The sequence below is a fragment of the Triticum aestivum genome, chromosome 5B (assembly GCF_018294505.1).
Source record: "Triticum aestivum cultivar Chinese Spring chromosome 5B, IWGSC CS RefSeq v2.1, whole genome shotgun sequence".
Classification (NCBI taxonomy): Eukaryota; Viridiplantae; Streptophyta; class Magnoliopsida; order Poales; family Poaceae; genus Triticum; species Triticum aestivum.
The window spans coordinates 651,617,466-651,629,128 of NC_057807.1; the positions used below are offsets into that span (position 1 = coordinate 651,617,466).

An 11,663-nucleotide genomic window follows, 5' to 3' on the forward strand; every position below is an offset into this window, starting at 1 on the left:
AGGTAAGTGACATGCTTTTCCATAAACCATTCTATACGGAGACATACCCATAAGATTCTTATATGCAGTTCTATAGGCCCATAATGCATCATCAAGTTTCTTGGTCCAATTTTTTCTAGACCTATTAACAGTCTTTTGCAAAATTAATTTGAGCTCTCTATTACTCAATTCTACTTGACCACTAGACTGTGGGTGATAAGGAGATGCAATTCTATGATTAACGTCATATTTAGCAAGCATTTTACGGAAAGCACCATGAATAAAGTGTGAACCACCATCACTCATTAAATATCTAGGGACTCCAAACCTCTGAAAAATAACTTCCTTAAGCATTTTAATAGAAGTGTTATGATCAACACTACTAGTTGGAATAGCTTCTACCCACTTAGTAACGTAATCAACAGCAACTAAAATATGTGTATATCCATTAGAGGCAGGAAAAGGTCCCATATAATCAAAGCCCCAAACATCAAATGGTTCAATAACAAGTGAATAATTCATAGGCATTTCTTGACGTCTACTAATATTACCAATTCTTTGACATTCATCACAAGACAAAACAAACTTACGTGCATCCTTGAAGAGAGTAGGCCAATAAAAACCAGATTGCAATACCTTATGTGCAGTTCTATCTCCAGCATGGTGTCCTCCATAAGCTTCGGAGTGACACTTACGTAGGATCTGTTCCTGTTCATGCTCGGGTACACAATGTATGATAACACCATCTACTCCTTCTTTATAAAGATGTGGGTCATCCCAAAAGTAATGTCGCAAATCATAAAAGAACTTTTTCTTTTGTTGGTATGTGAAGCTAGGTGGTATAAATTTAGCAACAATATAATTAGCATAATCAACATACCAAGGAGTGCTACGAGAAGTGCTTATGACATTTAATTGTTCATCAGGAAAGCTATCATCAATAGGTAGTGGGTCATCAAGAACATTCTCTAACCTAGATAAATTATCTGCAACGGGTTCTCAGCTCCTTTCCTATCAACAATATGCAAATCAAATTCTTGCAGCAAGAGAACCCATCTAATAAGTCTAGGTTTAGCATCTTTTTTTTCCATAAGATATTTAATAGCAGCATGATCGGTGTGAATAGTCACTTTAGAATCAACAATATAGGGTCTGAATTTATCACAAGCAAATACAACTGCTAAAAGTTCCTTTTCGGTAGTAGCATAATTTCTTTGAGCATTGTCTAGAGTCTTACTAGCATAATGGATAACATTTAACTTCTTATCAACTCTTTGCCCTAGAGCAGCATCTACAGCATAATCACTAGCATCACACATAATTTCAAAGGGTAAATTCCAATCAGGTGGCTGAACAACAGGTGTAGAGACTAATGCTTTCTTAAGTATTTCAAATGCTTCTACACAATCATCATCAAAGACAAATGGTACAACTTTTTGTAATAAATTAGTCAGAGGCCGAGAAATTTTTGAGAAGTCCTTGATGAACCTCCTATAAAACCCGGCGTGACCAAGGAAACTTCTTATACCTTTGATGTCCTTGGGACATGGCATCTTTTCAATAGCATCAACCTTGGCTTTATCAACTTCAATACCTCTTTCAGAAAATTTGTGCCCCAAGACAATACCTTCATTAACCTAAAGTGGCACTTTTCCCAATTCAAGACAAGATTAGTTTCTTCACATCTCTGCAAAACTCGATCAAGATTGCTCAAGCAATCATCAAAAGAGGATCCATAGACGGAAAAGTCGTCCATGAAAACCTCACAAATCTTTTCACAAAAATCAGATAATATAGCCATCATGCATCTTTGAAAGGTAGCAGGTGCATTACATAAACCAAAAGGCATACGTCTATAAGCAAAAGTACCAAAAGGGCATGTAAAAGTAGTCTTTGATTGATCTTTAGCCGACACAGGTATTTGAGAGAAACCAGAATAACCATCTAGAAAGCAATAATGTGTATGTTTGCATAATCTTTCTAGCATTTGATCAATAAAAGGTAAGGGGTAATGATCCTTCTTAGTAGCTTTATTTAATTTATGGAAATCAATTACCATCCTATAACCTGTGATAATTCTTTGCGGAATCAATTCATCTTTATCATTAGGGACAACAGTAATACCTCCCTTCTTAGGGACACAATGGACATGACTTACCCACTGACTATCAGCAACCAGATAAATTATACCTGCCTCCATAAGCTTGAGTATTTCTTTTCTTACCACTTCTTTCATTTTAGGATTCAAACGTCGTTGAGGATCACGAACTGGTTTGGCATCCGCTTCCAAATTTATTTTATGCTGACATAGAGTGGGACTAATGCCCTTAAGATCATCAAGAGTATATCGAATAGCGGCACGGTGCTTTTTCAGAGTTTTCAATAATCTTTCTTCTTCATGCTCTGAAAGGTTAGCACTAATAATAACAGGATATATTTTCTTTTCATCAAGATAAGCATATTTAAGATTATCAGGCAACGGTTTAAGCTCAAACACAGGATCACCCTTGGGTGGAGGAGGATCCCGTAGGATTTCAACAGGCAAATTATGTTGCAGAATAGGTTCCTGTTTAAAGAATACTTCATCTATTTCCCTTCTTTCATTCATGAACATCTCATTTTCATGGTCTAGCAAATAGTGTTCCAAAGGATCACTAGGAGGTACGACAATAGAAGCAAGACCAATAATTTCATCCTTACTAGGCAATTCTTCCTCACGATGTTGTTTACAAAATTTAGAAAAATTAAACTCATGAACCATATCATCCAAGCCAATAGTAACAACATTCTTTTCGCAGTCTATCTTAGCATTAACAGTATTCAAGAAGGGTCTACCAAATATAATGGGACAAAAGCTATCTTGTGGAGAACCAAGAAAAAGAAAATCAGCAGGATATTTAGTTTTCCCACACAAGACTACAACATCCCTAACAATTCCCACTGGTGAAATAGTATCTCTAGTGGCAAGCTTAATTGTGACATCAATTTCTCTAACTCAATAGGTGCAATATCATGCATAATTTCTTTGTATAGTTCAATGGGTATTGCACTAGCACTAGCGCCCATATCACATAAGCCATGATAACAATGATCTCCTATTTTAACAGAAATAACAGGCATGCCTACCACAGGTTTATGTTTATCTTTAGCACAAGGTTTAGCAATTCTAGCAGTTTCACCACAGAATTGAATAACATGCCATCAATATTATAAGACAAGAGATCTTTGACAATAGCAATATTAGGTTCTACTTTAACTTGCTCAGGACGTGTATAAGTTCTAATATTGCTTTTACGAACAACAGTTGAAGCTTTAGCATGATCCTTTACTCTAACAGGGAAAGGTGGTTTCTCAACATAAGAGGTAGGAACAATAGGATCATTATAAGTGACAGTCTTTTCTTCAACTTTAATAGGTGCAGCTACTTTTACTTCTATGGGAGGATGATATTTAGACCACTTCTCCTTAGGGAGATCAACATAAGTAGCACAAGATTCACAGAAAGAAGCTACTATCTCAGAGTCAAGTCCATATTTAGTACTAAACTTACGGAAAATATCGGTATCCATAAAAGATTTAACACAATCAAACTTAGGTGTCATACCTGACTCCTTACCTTCGTCGAGGTCCCAATCTTCAGAGTTGCGTTTAATTCTATCCAATAAATTCCATCTGAATTCAATAGTCTTCATGATAAAAAGAGCCAGCACAAGAAGTATCGAGCATGGTGCGATTGTTATCAGAAAGCCGAGCATAAAAACTTTGAATAATTATTTCTCTTGGGAGATCATGATTGGGGCATGAATATAACATTGATTTAAGTCTCCCCCAAGCTTGAGCGATGCTTTCTCCTTCGCGAGGCCAAAAATTATATATATAATTGCGATCACGATGAACAAAATGCATAGGGTAATACTTTTGATGAAATTCCAATTTCAATCTTTTATAGTTCCATGATCCCGTATCATCACATAGCCTATACCATGTCAATGTGTATTCCTTCAAAGATAAAGGGAAGACCTTCTTAACAACATCATCGGGTATACCTGCAAGCTTAAATAATCCACAAACTTCATCCACATAGAGTAGATGTTCATCATGATGCTTTGTTCCATCTCCTGTAAAAGTATTAGCCAGCAGTTTTTCCATCATACCCGAAGGAACTTCAAAAGGAGTTTCATTTTCAATAGTTCAGTAGGTTGAGGAGCAACTCTTTGCTCTACTGGACGGGGTGAAGATACCCCGAACAAGCCCCTCAGAGAATTACTTTCCATAATAACAAGTGACAAAAAATTTCAGCACACTATATAAAATTTTCCTTACCAAATTCCACTTACCAAAGGCGCTACACTCCCTAGCAACGGCGCCAGAAAAGAGTCTTGATGACCCACAAGTATAGGGGATCTATCGTAGTCCTTTCGATAAGTAAGAGTGTCGAACCCAACGAGGAGCAGAAGGAAATGATAAGCAGTTTTCAGCAAGGTATTCTCTGCAAGTACTGAAATAAGTGGTAACAGATAATTTTGTGATAATGTAAATTACAACAAGCAACAAGTAACATGGTTCCGTCAGAGCCTTAGATTGGTTCCGCCAAGGTTCCGCCTCGTGGCGGCGGAGTCTCGTCCCGAAAGGTCGTCTCTGGGTTTTTTGTCATCGAAAGACTTCATATAGGAGAAGATGGGCATCGAAAAGCCACCAGGGAGCCCACGAGGTAGGGGGCGCGCCCCGGGGGGGGGGGGGGGCGCCCCGGGGGGGGGCGCCCCCACCCTCATCAGCAGGGTGTGGGCCCCCTGGCCTTCATCTTTGACGACGATTTTTTTCTTTATTTATTTTAAGACATTCCGTGGAGTTTCAGGACTTTTGGAATTGCACAGAATAGGTCTCCAATATTTGCTCCTTTTCCAGCCCAGAATTTCAGCTGCCGGCATTCTCCTTCTTCATGTAAACCTTGTAAAATAAGAGAGAATAGCCATAAGTATTGTGACATAACGTGAAATAATAGCCCATAATGTGATAAATATCGATATAAAAGCATAATGCAAAATGAACGTGTATCAGTCAACAACAGAAACAAGTCAGGCAAACGAGTCGACGACTGAACCAAAAAATCTGTAATTGTTGAAAAAATTGCTTCTACCAAGTTCTACTCCCTCCATTCCTAAATATAGGTCTTTTTAGTGATTTGAATATGGACTACATACGGATGAATGTAGACATAGATTCACTCATTTTTCTTCATATGTACTCCCTCCGTTTCTAAATATTTTTCTTTCTAGACATTTCAAATGACTACCACATACGGATGTATGTAGACATATTTTAGAGTGTATATTCACTCATTTTACTCCGTATGTAGTCACTTGTTGAAATGTCGAGAAAGACAAATATTTAGGAACGGAGGGAGTAGTCCATATTAGAATTCCTAAAAGACATATATCTAGAAACGGAGGGAGTAGCATGTTAGCCAAAATCTTGTTACATGAGAAACACTAATAACTGGGTAAAATTTATGGGAAAATGGCTTCAACAAATGCTTCTGCATCAAAAGGTTGGAGATCTTCCACCCCTTCACCGACGCCAACAAACTTGGCTGGAACTCCATGTTCGTCTATGAACACTCACCTGAGACAAGATTCAGGTCAGCAAGTTTAGTTGTCGTTTATTTAAGATCCAGGACTGGAATTTGTAACTGTTACAATAAAGGACTAGAAATCGCCCGTACCACATAGCCAACACGAGCAGTCCCGTCTAATTTCATTAGGATGAATCCTTTGTTTCCAACAACCTGGTATGAAGCCAAGAAAGTCCCTCATTATTAGTATCCAATAGAAACATATCTGATGAATCAAGCATCAGAACAGCAGAGTGGCAATTACATCGTTTAACTCCTTCGCTTGCTGTAGCATATTTAATCCAATTGTGCCATGCAGAACCAGCAAGATCTCCTGAAGAGAATGGAATACACAATAGAAGTTACCTCAAAAGACTGAACAAGCAAAACACAAAATATTGATGAGATCTGTTTGTGCACTTTCTGAATTTGCTAGGTACTATGCAAAAAATGTTGAACTAATATGTCAGAAAGTTAAAATGTTTTTAATATATCCTTGTTACCTACTGAAGGGGAGGGCACTGCCTTCAGAATTTGTGTAGCATCACCATCAGTCACATGCAAGCGAAGATAGAATTAACGATTTTGTAATCCTAAAGGAGGCACTGCCGGCATTGCTAGCTCCCACAATCAATTTTCTTGCTAATTCTTTGGTGGGTTTTAGCGGCAGCTGGGGGAGGCATACAAAACCACAACTAAGTAAGATCAATGCACCATGGATAACACTTGTTAACTGATTATCTAGTGATACACAAGAAAATAATTAAACCAAACCAAGCATTACATATTTGGTCACAGTACATCGAGGGTAACATCCATATGAATAGATGGAAACTAACGTACTTCCTCCTCTTGGTTCCAATCATCATCGTCGTCAAACTTGATATTCTGCAGAGCGAGAATATATGAGTTAAACTTGACAATATGGATGACAACTAAGTTATGCATCAACTGGTCTATCCATTTCATATTAGTTGATGTGAAGGAGAACACATACAATACACAATTTTACCAAAATGATGAACCTTTTAAAACCCAATTTTCTACCCCAAAGAAAACCTCAGTGCATATCAAGTTCTAAGGTACTAACCTAATTATCACCATCATCAAAACTTTCTTCCTCTTCCACTTCCTTGAATTCCTCATATCAACATCCTTTTCAGTCTTCTCCTCTCCATCCTACAAGTACCAAGTCTATCAGCATTGTGGCATAACCTCACTATTTCTATAACATCAAACGGAGTGTAAGTCTTCAAGCCACTAATAAAATATCTGCAATAGAAAGATGCTTTCCAAATTGATTCCAACTTTCCTACAACTTGAAATATAACTAAAAGGTAATTATGGCTTTGCCATGTGCTTCCCTTCAGGATTCTCAAATACTTTAAATGACTGGTCACCTTGCAAACAAAGATGGCAAGATCTATAAAAAGGACCAACATACACAACACCTTAATAATATCTAGCCTAGAAGTGTTCGTTTAAGTCTCATTACTGCTAATAGACATGTCAATGGGATGGTGTAAACGAAGCAGTTTCCTTAAAAAGGGTCTACAAAATGTAATTGGTATGGGCAAAGTTCAGGGCAGAAGAATCAACAATGAAATTCTGTTTGGGTATTGTGAAATATAGCAAATTTTTGTCTCTATCCCACCGAAGTTTTCTCTTAATTAGCTGTCCTCCTCTAGAACCCGAGGCGAAAATAATATTGATGGTCTATTGTTCTGAAACAACATATCGGATCACATGATTGGTATTTACTTCAAGACTACCATGTAGTATTTCTGCAGAAAAAAGTAGAAACTGTACTTGTAAAAGATATTTAGAGAAACCAGTGTCCGACATTGTTGAGTAATAAACAAAGCAGTAATTCTGATCACCTGGCAGGAGCTAGCAATCCCGGAACATCTACACTTCAAAGCAATGTTATTTGATAGTTAGAATCTTAGAGATAAGACACCCAAGGTGGAATTGTTAGCCTCTTGAAACTATAGAAACCCAAATTATAAGTAGTTGAATGAACGAATCATTGCCCAATCTTAAACCTACTGTACTACTTCCAGAAAAACATCGATGATTTACAGATGCCGGATTTGTTCAACCTGGGAACCAAACAATGATTTCAACCACAGCATGGGTAAAGAAACGACACCATTCATCCATACCACTTTCTTTGTTACATTCAGCTATAACAATCAGGTATCTTTATAGCTATAACATTTAGATATGTATCAGTAAATCATATCTTCCATAGCTATGTATCTGTATACCTATGTATCTGGCAACATGAGTATACGTATAATTCAGGATAGGTGAAGCATAAAGTTACAAAATAACAAACAGAAAACTACATGTTTTCCTCCTCGGTTTGTAAATACCTGTGTTCCTCCTCGATGCAGGGCACAACCGAGACAACTTTGTGCTGCTCCTTGCTGCCTGCAATGTGACCGCGCCCTGCCCTAGATACCTGTGTTCCAACTATTACGAAACGAATATGTTAGACATCAGCTTGCTTGTTTCTTTGATTCTTCGGTGGATAGAAACCAGAGAATCGGTCTGCGCAAATGTCAGCCAAGGAGCAGACCTTAATCCCAGAGTGTGGCGCACGTGAGAGGGGAGGAGGTTCCTGGGGATGAGCAGCCAGCCATGGAGGTAATAACAGGAAGGGTGGCCGTCGCTTGTGCATCGCCTAGACAGAGCTTGGGGGAGGCTCTCTTCCTCTCGTCTGCATCTCTTTCCCGATGAAATCATGGAAGCATATGATAAATCAATTTTAAGAAAATAAAACATTTCTAGACTTGAATCCAGCGGTAAACCTACATATGCCAGCAGCAGGAAACCACATGAACCGATGCCTTGACTGCATACCACACACCCGTGAGTGGGGAATCAAACCAGAAAAAAAAATCATGAGAGGTGACACAAGCGCAACGTACCAACGATGGCCGCCGCCGGAGTGGATCGGAGAAGGGGATGAGCCTATGGGCTGGGTGCTCCGCCCGTCGCGCTGTTTGTCGACCACGACGGAGATCGGGATCCTTCTTTCTCGGCGGAGAGGCGGCGGCTTGGCTATCATCAACAACATTATAGTGGAACCTAAATCTTATAAAGTAGTAATTCATGGATACTTCTGTTTTGTCACACAGACCTCTGCTTTATAGGCATAAAAAAACTATAGATACTAATCCACAAAATGCCTCAAGTTCCATCCTAATATATCTTCTTCATCGGTTGCACATCATCTTCCTCAACTATGAGGCGGCCTTGCTTTTTACCAACCTAGATAACCTGGAATTAATCAATGAAAGCATCAGTCAATTGAAGCTTGATAATAACATAATGCATGACTACTTTGAAGCAAAGGTTAAGTAACTACAGATTAGAACATATTAAGCTTGACCTATACTTTTTAATTAATAATCACTTTACCGGCCTCCATGACATATACTGACATGGTATAATGACAAAATAACATACTTTTTTTCTTTCTAAATTGCATAATTGAAAAGAAGCATGAACTACAAGCAAAAAAAAGAACCAAGCATTACATATTAGGCAGAGCATGTGACATTCATTGGCAAGCATGCTAGTACCTTTGGACCGCCTATAGGTATACTCCTGTGGGCGCTGGCTGGTGGCCGACATTATCATGAGATCATAACATTCTTCTCTTTTGTTTCTCATTTTCGTTTTCATTTTATTTCTCTTCCCTGCTCAATTAGCATGCTCTCAAACTTCCTCTATCAATGACAAGGCAGCTCTCCTGTGCACCATCTATGCTCCTGCCCTATGTTTATTTTTTTTGTTAAAGAGAAACTTATTGTGTAAGCGAGAGAGATAGAACTGCCTTATGGACCTTCAATTAATCATGCAAAAGCAAGATAATAGGTCAAAAGAAGCACATGTCCCAGCAGTTGTCACTCAATTTATATATAATCTGTGAGAAATTATGCTGCTTAATTTTGGATTTGCAAAGTGTAAGCTTTTCACATCTGTAGGTGTAGCAGGTAATGGCTCCGAACCAAATTGGAAAAAAATGAAGATTGAATCAATTCTATGCCTCACAATTTCTATGAACTCTACATAGTCATCGTTTAAACACCACATGGATAAAAAATATGAACTGAACTTGACAAAATAAAAAAATCAGAACCGTTCTATGGCTGGCCATTGATCGCCATATAGGGCAAGGTAAGTAGGCATACACGTACAAGAAAGCAAACAAGATTGATTAATACTTTAGTTTAACTTCAAGTGATTGAGTTAGGACTTAGGAGGGTTTAGTAAGCAATAAAAAATACATCAGTTTAACATCAAGACCTTATACGTACCCTGTGACAGAACTCAAAAGAATATACATTGATCTTTCATTCAGTGGCACAAAGTAGCGAGCAGCATGTGGAACCTCTGTACAGGAAGTAAAATTACCTGAACACCAATCTTTATCTAACAGTTCTCAATTCTGTAAACTCCATCATACTGCTCACCTGATTCAGGAGCATATGAGCAACGCTTCTATTTGTGGGACCTTTATAAGATAGTGTAGTCAAATGTAAGTCCACAAACAAGATAGTGCAGAATAATAGATGGCCTCCATATATGCTAAAAAATTGTAACAATGAAAAGCAAATCATGGAAAACAATAACAGGCATCGTTAACACAGTTGAGCTAACAGCATGATGCCTTCATATCATCCACTCATCAAATGCTGATTGAGGAAATATTTATGGCAAGAAGAACATACGACACAACCCTTATAGGATAAATATGTCCAGAGCAATCTAGATTTGATGAGATGAGATGAGATGTGCACGGGGGGTAGGAAGCTCACCACGCCCACGTGAGGGGGCAGGGTAGAGGAAGCATAGCCATGAGGGAGGGAGGGAGGGCTCGTGCGTTCGGTCGTCCAGCTGCTGCTGCAGCTGCAGGTCGTGCGTCCAGATCCGGGGCAGTCATCCTGCACACAAAAGAAAAGAAACCAAGGAAGGAATCACGAGAATGTGGAGATGATGAATCCGAGGAAGAACGTCCGCAGGTACACACTCACCATAGCCGTCACCGGAGATCCGCGGTCGCCGGCGCGCGTCCTTGAAGGTTGAGGCGTCGTCCTTGAGGGTAGGGTTTGGGGCGTCTCCGTCCGTCCATGGCTGTTGCCGGGCCAGGTCGGACCTCCATGGCCGACCTCCCTCGAGGACGGACGTGGATCAGGTCGACGACGGCGCGCTGATGCCGCCGTGGATCTGGGCGCTCCCTCTTCCTTCCCTTCCCTTCCCTTCCCTTGGGATTCCTTTGGGAGAGGAATAGAAGGTTGGGGGCGGCGGCAAAGGGGGGCGAGGAGATCGCCGGCGGCGGGGTTGGATTGGGGTGCGGCGGCGGCTGCGACTGGAGACGGGAGATGGGGCGGCGGCGGTGGAGCGGGAGATGGGGCGGCGGCGGTGGAGCGGGAGACGAGGGAAGGGAGAGGTCGCAGCGGGAGAGGAGGAGCGGCTGTTTTTTTTACGTGGGAGGTGAGACGAAAATAAGTCAGACGAAAAAAACCTGCGAAAAAACCGGACGAAAATGATGGGACGGAAATAAAACCCGAAACGCGGACTACCAACTGAGACATTAGGAGTAGAGATATGTACTAAAGAGCTAGGTGTCACACAGTGTCCACGAAATATGGTAGTGTGAGGTGGGCCATGTACTCACTGGGCTGCCGTTTTTTGCGCTCCTCCGGTGTATGAGTGGAGAAATTATTTTTATCATAGAATCTATCTATTATATATTAAAAGTAATATAAGGTAAACTAGAAGCAATTAAAATCGGCTAGAAAATTCCACGTTAATTACAAAATACTAGCCCTTGATCTTTCAGAACTCTTAAAATTAATATCACGTGACCGTTCAATCCATGTAACATGGTGGGCCTAAGAGGGACTTACGTGACATACGTTCAAGGAAAAATATATTTGGTACAACCTCCAACGTATAGCAATAGAAAATAAAGAAAAAAATAGAAATAAGAAAAATATGCTAAAAAATCTCATAATAAATAGAAACATCTAACCATTAATTTGGTGGACCACTATCC

At 39.7% G+C, this 11,663-nt stretch overlaps 1 long non-coding RNA gene across 14 annotated transcripts; it reads right to left on the reverse strand.

The window, feature by feature from the left end:
- Positions 1-4,904: 4,904 nt before the first annotated feature.
- On the reverse strand, positions 4,905-11,066 carry LOC123113915 (uncharacterized). Of its 14 annotated transcripts, XR_006456297.1 has the most exons (13): positions 10,639-11,066; positions 10,423-10,548; positions 9,184-10,118; positions 8,527-8,878; positions 8,411-8,450; positions 8,175-8,323; positions 7,969-8,068; positions 6,681-6,769; positions 6,375-6,478; positions 6,094-6,260; positions 5,856-5,924; positions 5,702-5,764; positions 4,905-5,601 (listed from the first exon to the last, which is right to left on the reverse strand). It is a non-coding gene; the product is annotated as an uncharacterized lncRNA (long non-coding RNA). The 14 variants fall into 14 exon arrangements; XR_006456291.1 differs by having other exon boundaries at positions 6,681-8,068; positions 8,175-8,315; XR_006456292.1 differs by having other exon boundaries at positions 6,681-8,068.
- Positions 11,067-11,663: the final 597 nt, after the last annotated feature.